The sequence below is a fragment of the Rhagoletis pomonella genome, unplaced genomic scaffold (assembly GCF_013731165.1).
Source record: "Rhagoletis pomonella isolate Grant_MI unplaced genomic scaffold, Rhpom_1.0 Rhpom_scaffold_04160, whole genome shotgun sequence".
Taxonomy (NCBI): domain Eukaryota; kingdom Metazoa; phylum Arthropoda; class Insecta; order Diptera; family Tephritidae; genus Rhagoletis; species Rhagoletis pomonella.
The window spans coordinates 5854-13626 of record NW_023462710.1 but is presented as its reverse complement, the minus strand read 5'-3'; the positions used below and the strand labels follow the sequence as shown (position 1 = coordinate 13626).

At 34.8% G+C, this 7773-nt stretch overlaps 1 long non-coding RNA gene across 2 annotated transcripts; it reads right to left on the bottom strand.

The window, feature by feature from the left end:
* Positions 1-433: 433 nt before the first annotated feature.
* LOC118754587 lies at positions 434-7262 on the bottom strand. Of its 2 annotated transcripts, none has more exons than XR_004994916.1 (2): positions 6981-7262; positions 434-608 (listed from the first exon to the last, which is right to left on the bottom strand). It is a non-coding gene; the product is annotated as an uncharacterized LOC118754587 (long non-coding RNA). The 2 variants fall into 2 exon arrangements; XR_004994915.1 differs by having other exon boundaries at positions 7049-7243.
* Positions 7263-7773: the final 511 nt, after the last annotated feature.

Genomic DNA, 7773 nt, shown 5'->3' with positions numbered 1-7773 from the left:
CCACATGCTTAAATTAAAGGTTAATTGCCTAACATTGAAAACTGTTATCGAACTCAGTTGGCGTCGATGTCATTGAACGCTGAATGGAATCACCACAGCTAGAAGCAAAAACAAGAATAATGAAAATTGGTATCGAAACTGAAGTAAAGGAGAAAAAATGAGCAGCAATTTAATGCACAGCCGCTTTCAAATGTAACACAATTTATTGAGCGTTCTTAATCGCCTCAGCGTGCAACTTCCTGTAGCTGATTTGGTGTATTTTTTTTTTCAGAGCGTTTTTGGTGTCATAAAAGATTAAAATTATGTACAAACGTGTGTAAGTGTAAAGCAGCTTTTCTTTCATTGCAAGAGAAACTATAACTCACCGGCAGTAAATTCAAGAAAGAGGAGGAGCTGGAGCTGATGATTTGTGTTTTTTGTTGTTTTTTTTTGGTTTTAGATGAAGAAGATTCTGATACTTTTTATGCTGGATTATTTTGAAGTTATTTGATTGTCGTTGTTGTTATTTTGTGTAGTTTTTTTTCCTTATTTCACACTTTAGTTTTGTTGATATATATTTATGTTTGATAGCATGGATTTTGCTTTTGTTGCACTGTGGTTGGTTTTGGCTATTTATTAGATGAAGTAAAAAAGAAAATAAATTAATTGAACTACGAAAAAACCAGTAATTATTTCAGTTCTTTTTTTCACTCAAATGTTTGCCTTAAAGATTTTCTTCGTAAATTTCGAAAGGTGCTCCGCTGGCGGCGATAAAGTGGCAATCACTTTGCGTTTAGCGGTAACTTCTGTTATTAATATTTTTTTTAATTTTTTTTCACTGCAGCTCACAGCGCCATACAAAACACAAACACACGTAACTATTTTTAAATACTCGTATAAACACTTCAAGTCTTGAGGAAGGTGCAGCGCTCACCCAGCAAGATGGGGGGGAAAAAGAAGAAAGCCGAGTTGAAACGGCTGAAGAAGAAGCCCATCAAAAGCATGCAATGGAACCGGAGACACAAGCCAAGCAAAGTGCCAGTAAGCGACCAGCATTACAGCAGAAGAGAAAGAAGTACTTGTATGTGGGAAAAGTAGCAAAGAAGAAGAAGAAATGTAAAAGAAGAAGGAACTGCAAAGCGTAACAACAGAATGCTCTGTTTGTTTTCTTTAATTTAACGATTCTTTTCTTTTTCTTTGATTCCGTTCACCCGTCTCGCTGGCTGACTGCTTTTTGTGGTCTTTGGTGTGCGGTGAGTGGTTTGTGGTTCATGTGTGACTTTTGCGGTGTGGTGCGGTGGCTCATGCGGTCGCTGCGACTCGCTGTTCGCCGCTGGTGCCCACCCCGCCGGTTGTGGGTCGCAGGTGAAGGTGAGTGAGACGATTTGTTGCGCTCACATTTGCGGAACTATCGACAAAGTAGCAGTAGATATGTATGCTTTTTATATCTTACTTTTTTTCTTTTGAAATATTTTTGAATACCTCAACTTAACTCAGTGCACCGCACTTGCTGACTTTGTCATTGTTATTGGTTAAACTGCTGTTATTGCTTTTGTTGCTGTGTTTTAATTTTTTCATTGTTTAATTGGGTTCTTTTTCTAATGTTGTTGTGAAAGTCTCATCGTTGTAGATTTGTAAAATATGTACATAAGTAAGCAGTGAAATAAGAAACGCACAAACGTGTGGAGAAGGCCAGACAGTTGGCACTTGGTATTTTGCGCTTGGCATTTTGCGCTAACGTCCATCATTGAATCATCAATGGCGGTGTTAATTTAATTGTAGGTGACTACTTTTATTACACGTAAAATGCTTTGCTGCTTGGCTGGCTAATCATTTGAAGTGCTTTCAAATGCCAAGTTAGGCGAGGATTTCCATTATTAAGTACCAACGTCTCAAGCTGGTCTGAGTTGGGCCGGAAGTCAAAATTCGCAAATGTCTGTCATTACGAGGGTGGTCCCAAAAGTACCCGACCTAACCTAGAGATGGCGGTAGTTGTTTGAAAAATATCATTGTGTTAAAAAGTACACAATCTATAAAGCATATGTTTCAAGTTTGAAGAGCCCAAGTTGTTTAGTATATGCTTGGCAGCCGTCAATAGTGAATGTTTTCAGTGAATTTGTGAAAATGGAGAAAATTGGTCATCGTTATATGATACAATACTTTTATTTGAAAGGTCTCAGCCCATGCAATATAAAAGCTGAAATAGATTCTAATTTGGGCGGGTCTGCCCCTTCGTTTACAACAGTAAAATATTGGGTAGCAGAGTTTAAACGAGGCCGTACGAGCTGCCAAGAGGAGCATCGCAGTGGTCGACCAAATGAGGCGACGACTCCAGAAACGGTGAAGAAAATCCACAAACGATAATGGATGATCGTCGACGGAGAGTGCTTACTTATTGAGCATCGCTGGGAAAAGTGTATAGAGCTGAAAGGAGATTATGTTGAAAAATAAATATATTTTTTTCCCAAAATTTTTGTGGTTTCATTGTTACTTCGGATAGGACAAATTAAGTGGTTGGTTTGGTTCAAAGAATATGTGTGCCGAGTGGGTCGTCAAAAAGAATGTGGAAAACTGTCTTGCTCCCCTCATAGTTTTTTTTTTATATCTGCAGCATCCACGAGATGGTACTCCCCAATATGCATAGAAGCAACCATTCCCTATTTTTTTCCAATATTTGAGAAATTCTTGATTCTCAAGTGTATATTCAACATTTAAACTAATGAACTAATATTGATATTCAAGCTTTTCTCAAATGGTGAACTCAGATTATTTTGCATGCAATAAATTTTCCCTTTCGTTTGAAAATGATTCGGTTCTCTAATGCAGTTAAACCTGAAAATCAACACTGGAAATTGGAATCTTCACTTGACCTCCAACCCAAATGTTAATTAGTTGCGGTGACATTGGATATGCCCGTTCTTCTAGATCTCTTTAGATCCTACCTAGGCTCAGTTTGCCTATAGTTGGCTTTGTATACATCTTTCATTTGCTAGAGCGTAGACAAATTCTTTCAACAGCAGCTTGCAAGTGTCAAAAAATATACCATTTGTTTCCTGGAAAATGTGTCGTGTAGTTTTTTGAAGAAATTTTCAAAAAACATTCGTAACTCAACTGCCTGAATGCTTTTTAGGTCATGCGCTGCTAGGTACAGTTTTACTAGGAAGCGAACTCTAGACATATATAGGAAGGCCCTTACAATATCATACAATGTGCTTTACAGCTTACTTTTCCTCAGTAGACTACCAGGGCTGGTCAAAGCAAAACACTTCCCGGTTTGTAGGATTAATGTGGCTAGTAAAAAAAGTCTTACTTCTTGTCTTGTCATGGAAATTATTGTTTGCCAGATGTGGCTATATTTCCGGGACTTTGATACTTTATCGTTCAATTTGGTTCTATAAGGGAAAAAGCCTTGAAGTTCTAAGGGTAGTTATACCTTGGAAAACACGGTTCCCACGGTTCTTTTCCCTTGTTCTACAACTATGAGGGTGTATGGGGTTACCATATTGTTACCCTCTGCGTTGTTGTCAAGATGAGTGTGATTGTAAACATTAGAGCCTACTGCTTGATGCGCATCGAGAGCCGCGGTAAGTTCGGCCTGCGAAGACTTCATTTTTGTTTTATTTAACCAGGCTGGCGTGTGCATCCTAGGATGGGTATCAAAATGACTTCGTACATACAACAACCCAATTTAGGTTTCATGTCCCAGTTCTTCCCCAAGTGCTTAGAAATGGAATAATAAGTAGGAGATAACAATACTAGCATAGTACAAGAGGCCTTCGCTAGGCCAAACGCTTACTGGGAGCACAATCTAAAAAGGTATAAACTTCTCATTAAGCTCCCTAACAAAAATTTAGAATCATTACAGGCATCTCCACTGGACATTGTAGGCTCAGAGGACATCTGTTGCTTCTGCGATTAAATTAAGGAGACACCATTGTATTTGCTCCTTGGCGGTGAGTTTATAGGAATAGAATATGTTTTGAGATGAGTGGAGGGCACAATAGACCTACTAGATTTCAGTGCATACCCCTTCAATATATCTATCCATCTATCCAGAATGACACCCTGGCTTTGTAAATATCTTTATCTAGGTTCGAATTCCATTAGAGCTTCTTTTTAAAGGCAACTTCTATGCGGAATTTTAGTCGATATACCTATTTGATGGAAATAAATTTTAAAAGCAGGTAACCAATAACAATTTAATAAAACGAAAAAGTTACTTATCTCAAGAACTCACTGCTCCTTACTTAAGGGGCTGCACACAGATATGTTAAAATAAACAGGCATAAAAACCCGTTTTCTTACTGATAAAGGAGTTATTAGTAAGCAATACGCCACACTAATTGACTTTATATACATATAAGTTGGTAAAAGATTTAATCAGTGCGTGGCTAATCGAATCTCTGGGCAAACATGAACCTAATGTATATTCTCTAACAAGAGAGGAACGCCATAAGAGCTAATAGAGTACTTTTAGGAAAACATATCTTTTCGAAGTAATAAATAGTATAGGTTCCAGTAATTGGGTAGAGGGAGGAAATAGGAGTTCTATTTCTCTTCGTATTTCTACAAAGTTGTTCAGCTTTGTATAAAATGTTGGTAACCTGTTGGTTGGTGGTTCAAGTTCTTGGCGGTAACCGCCACTATCTCTCTAACATAATATTACTTTCCTTTGTTAATTATTTTTTACTATTTTTTTCATCTAAGCAACTTAGGAGCCTATATTTTTCTCCAAGGCAATACCGCAGCTTGAACTTCAATATAATTTTATTTTTCCCCCCTTTGGTTATATCTGAGCCATTCTCGCTTAACTCCGCCATTCTATTGCCAAGCTTTCAATGGTGGTGTGGTTTCAAATTGCCGAACGATGACGCCAGCATTTTGTTTTTGTCTATGTTTTTTTTTTTTGTACACAAACGTCCACATTTTCATTATGTTTTGATTCTATTAAGCAACTGGAAAATTTTGTTAAGCCAAGCATAGAGTAGATTCAAAATAAAAATACATAAAAAACAATAACTAAATACAGCAAAACTTACAATAAAGAAATTAAAGTGCTGATTTTTATTCGAACGACAACAATAACAGAAGCGGCTAGTGGAAAAATGTTAAGGCCAACATTTTTTAATTCATGTATAATTTATAATCATATTTAATAACAAGCGTTAAATTGGCTTAAATTTGTGCGCTTAGCGGAAAAATCGCCTTTCGAGGGCAGGTCGAAAAATTTTAGTTTACGAGTATTTGCAAATAATAGCTGGTATTGTTATGTTTTTTAGAATGGGCTATGGAATGGTGGATGTGTAGTTTACTGAGACGTGCGTATTTTTCAAAAACAAATTACATTGTAATGTCGATTTTTTTTTTTGCTTATATTAAATCTTTTTAGTAGATAATTAAATAAGACTATACATTTTTTATGTGCATTGAACCTTAAGAAAAGGAAAATAAAACAAAATCAAAAATCAAAAAAGTAGTTTTTAGTATAAAAAATTTGTAAATATGTATACCTAAAAAATTACTTTTTTATAAAAAAGTTACTTATAAAAAATGTCTTTTTTTATACTCGAGCGCACTTGTGCACAAGAGTATATTAACTTTGTTCGCGTAACGGTCGTTTGTAACAGCCTATGGGAATCGAGATAGGTATGGACATATACATATGTATATACAAAAATACTCAGAATGCAAAGCGAAATCGATTAAACCATGGCTGTCTGTATGTGCACACGATAACTCGAGTAAAAATTGAGATCTCTAACGAAATTTAGTACGCCTATTTCCCTTAGGCTAAATAAAGTTCAGTTTGTTTACATATAAATTTTTTAGTAGATACAACTTTTTTTTATATATATTTTTGTTAAATCTTTCCTACGGTTAAATTCACACCGACAGTACCATTTTTTTCACTATTCATAGAAACATAATTTTTGTTTAAAAAACAATATCAAATATGAAATTTTTTTTTGTTTGATAAACAGAAACATTTTCTATGCCAATTTTCGAAATGGAAAACTTTAATTTGTTTTAACTAAATTTTTAAACTTTTAACTAATCTTAATACTATTTTTAATTTTTTCATAACATTTTTTTTCTGCTATTCTGTGATTTTTCCTGAATTTATAAATAAAATATAAATTTTTTAATATTAGATTTAAAATACCTTTTCTCGAAAATTTATATTTAAAAAAGTTTTAATGAATAAAAAGAATATGTTTATTTTGATAAATAGAAACTTTTTTTCTCCCACTTTTAAAATGGAATACTGTATTTTGTTTTTACTAAAACTCCCCACTTTTAACGGATTTTAATAAAAAAATTTCATAATTTTTTCAGCTATTAAAGCAGTTTTTTTTAAAGATGATGATGCACATAATTGTAATTTTTCGATAATTTTTCAAATTGCTTTAATACATATTTCAATAAAAGTCTATTATTTCTAAAAAACCAATTTTGAAAATAAACAATGTAATTTGTTATTGCAAAATATTCGTACACCCATATGTATGAGTTTAATGAAAACTGTGCTCGAGAAAGCAGTTATAAAAAGTTTTTCGAACTACGAGTATTTGTTTAGTTCAAATAATGTTATTAACACTTTAGTAATATTTATGTTTGTTTTTGCTTTTAATATTGCCAGCAATTATGCTGTTTTCGAATTTTAGTATTTCTTTTTTCTTTCAATCGCTCTAACTGGTTCATGCGTTTTTTCGCGCATTTCTAATACCACAAAAATTTCACTTAGAATCACATAAAAAATGCTTTCAGTGCTTTTGATTTTTTCTTTGCATATTAAACAATTTTTATTTGCACTTTCACAACAAAACTAGCGAGTAAACACGCACACAGTCACACACAATTCCATTTGTGCACACTCGCTTAGCAAACTCAATGCAAAGTAAATTCAAAGACGCGAATTTGTGTTTATTTCTTTTTTGCGCCACATTAAAGAATTTTCTGCACAGAAATGTGAAATGCAAGTACACAAATTGTATGCATACTCTTTATTTAATAGACGATTTTCTATATTTTTATATTATTTTTTCTTCACTGGAATTTCGTCACTCACATACACCCAAAAATTCGCAGTGTTCAGCTTTTCGTTGTTCTTGTAATAAAGTTAAATATATTTCCAACAGTTTTAACGTGCAAAATTTATTTTTGTTTTCAGCTTAGTCCATAAGAGGCAGCAGACGCTTTCTTCCATCCGCTAAACACAACCAGCACTGACGGCGTACACGAAGAAACTGAATCGCTGCAAACCAAAGACTTAAGACACGAACCTTCATTCGGGTGCCAACCGAGAAGAAGGTGTGTTGATGAAAGCGTATAAATGCGAAAACGAAGAAGCCACAGACACGGCGACTAAGGTTGAAGACGAACAAGTTCCAGAATAAGTGTAGAAGGAGAGACGTGGACGAAGCAGGAAAGGTGTGAGGTGGTAATAGCAGCATTAAAAGCTAAGCGGCTAACAAAGAATGCCTAAGAGAGAGCCGCAGTGGTGCGTACAGGTGTGCAGAGAAGGTACACACTAAGCATTAGCTCAATGTTTTTGTTTGCTGCTATGTATTTCAAGTTTGCCATTGCCTTGTTGTTTTTATGTGTTTTTGCTGTTCGTGGCTGTTAAATATATGTTTTGCTAGCGATTTCTTTCCACTTTAGGTCTTTTCTACATCATTCGTAAAATTTGGATTTTCCTCTCCGAGTCTTTTTAGCTATAATTTTTTCCCCCATTCTGTGTACACTTTGCGGCTAGTGCAGATGGTTGAACAGCAATTTGCTCAATTCGCTATT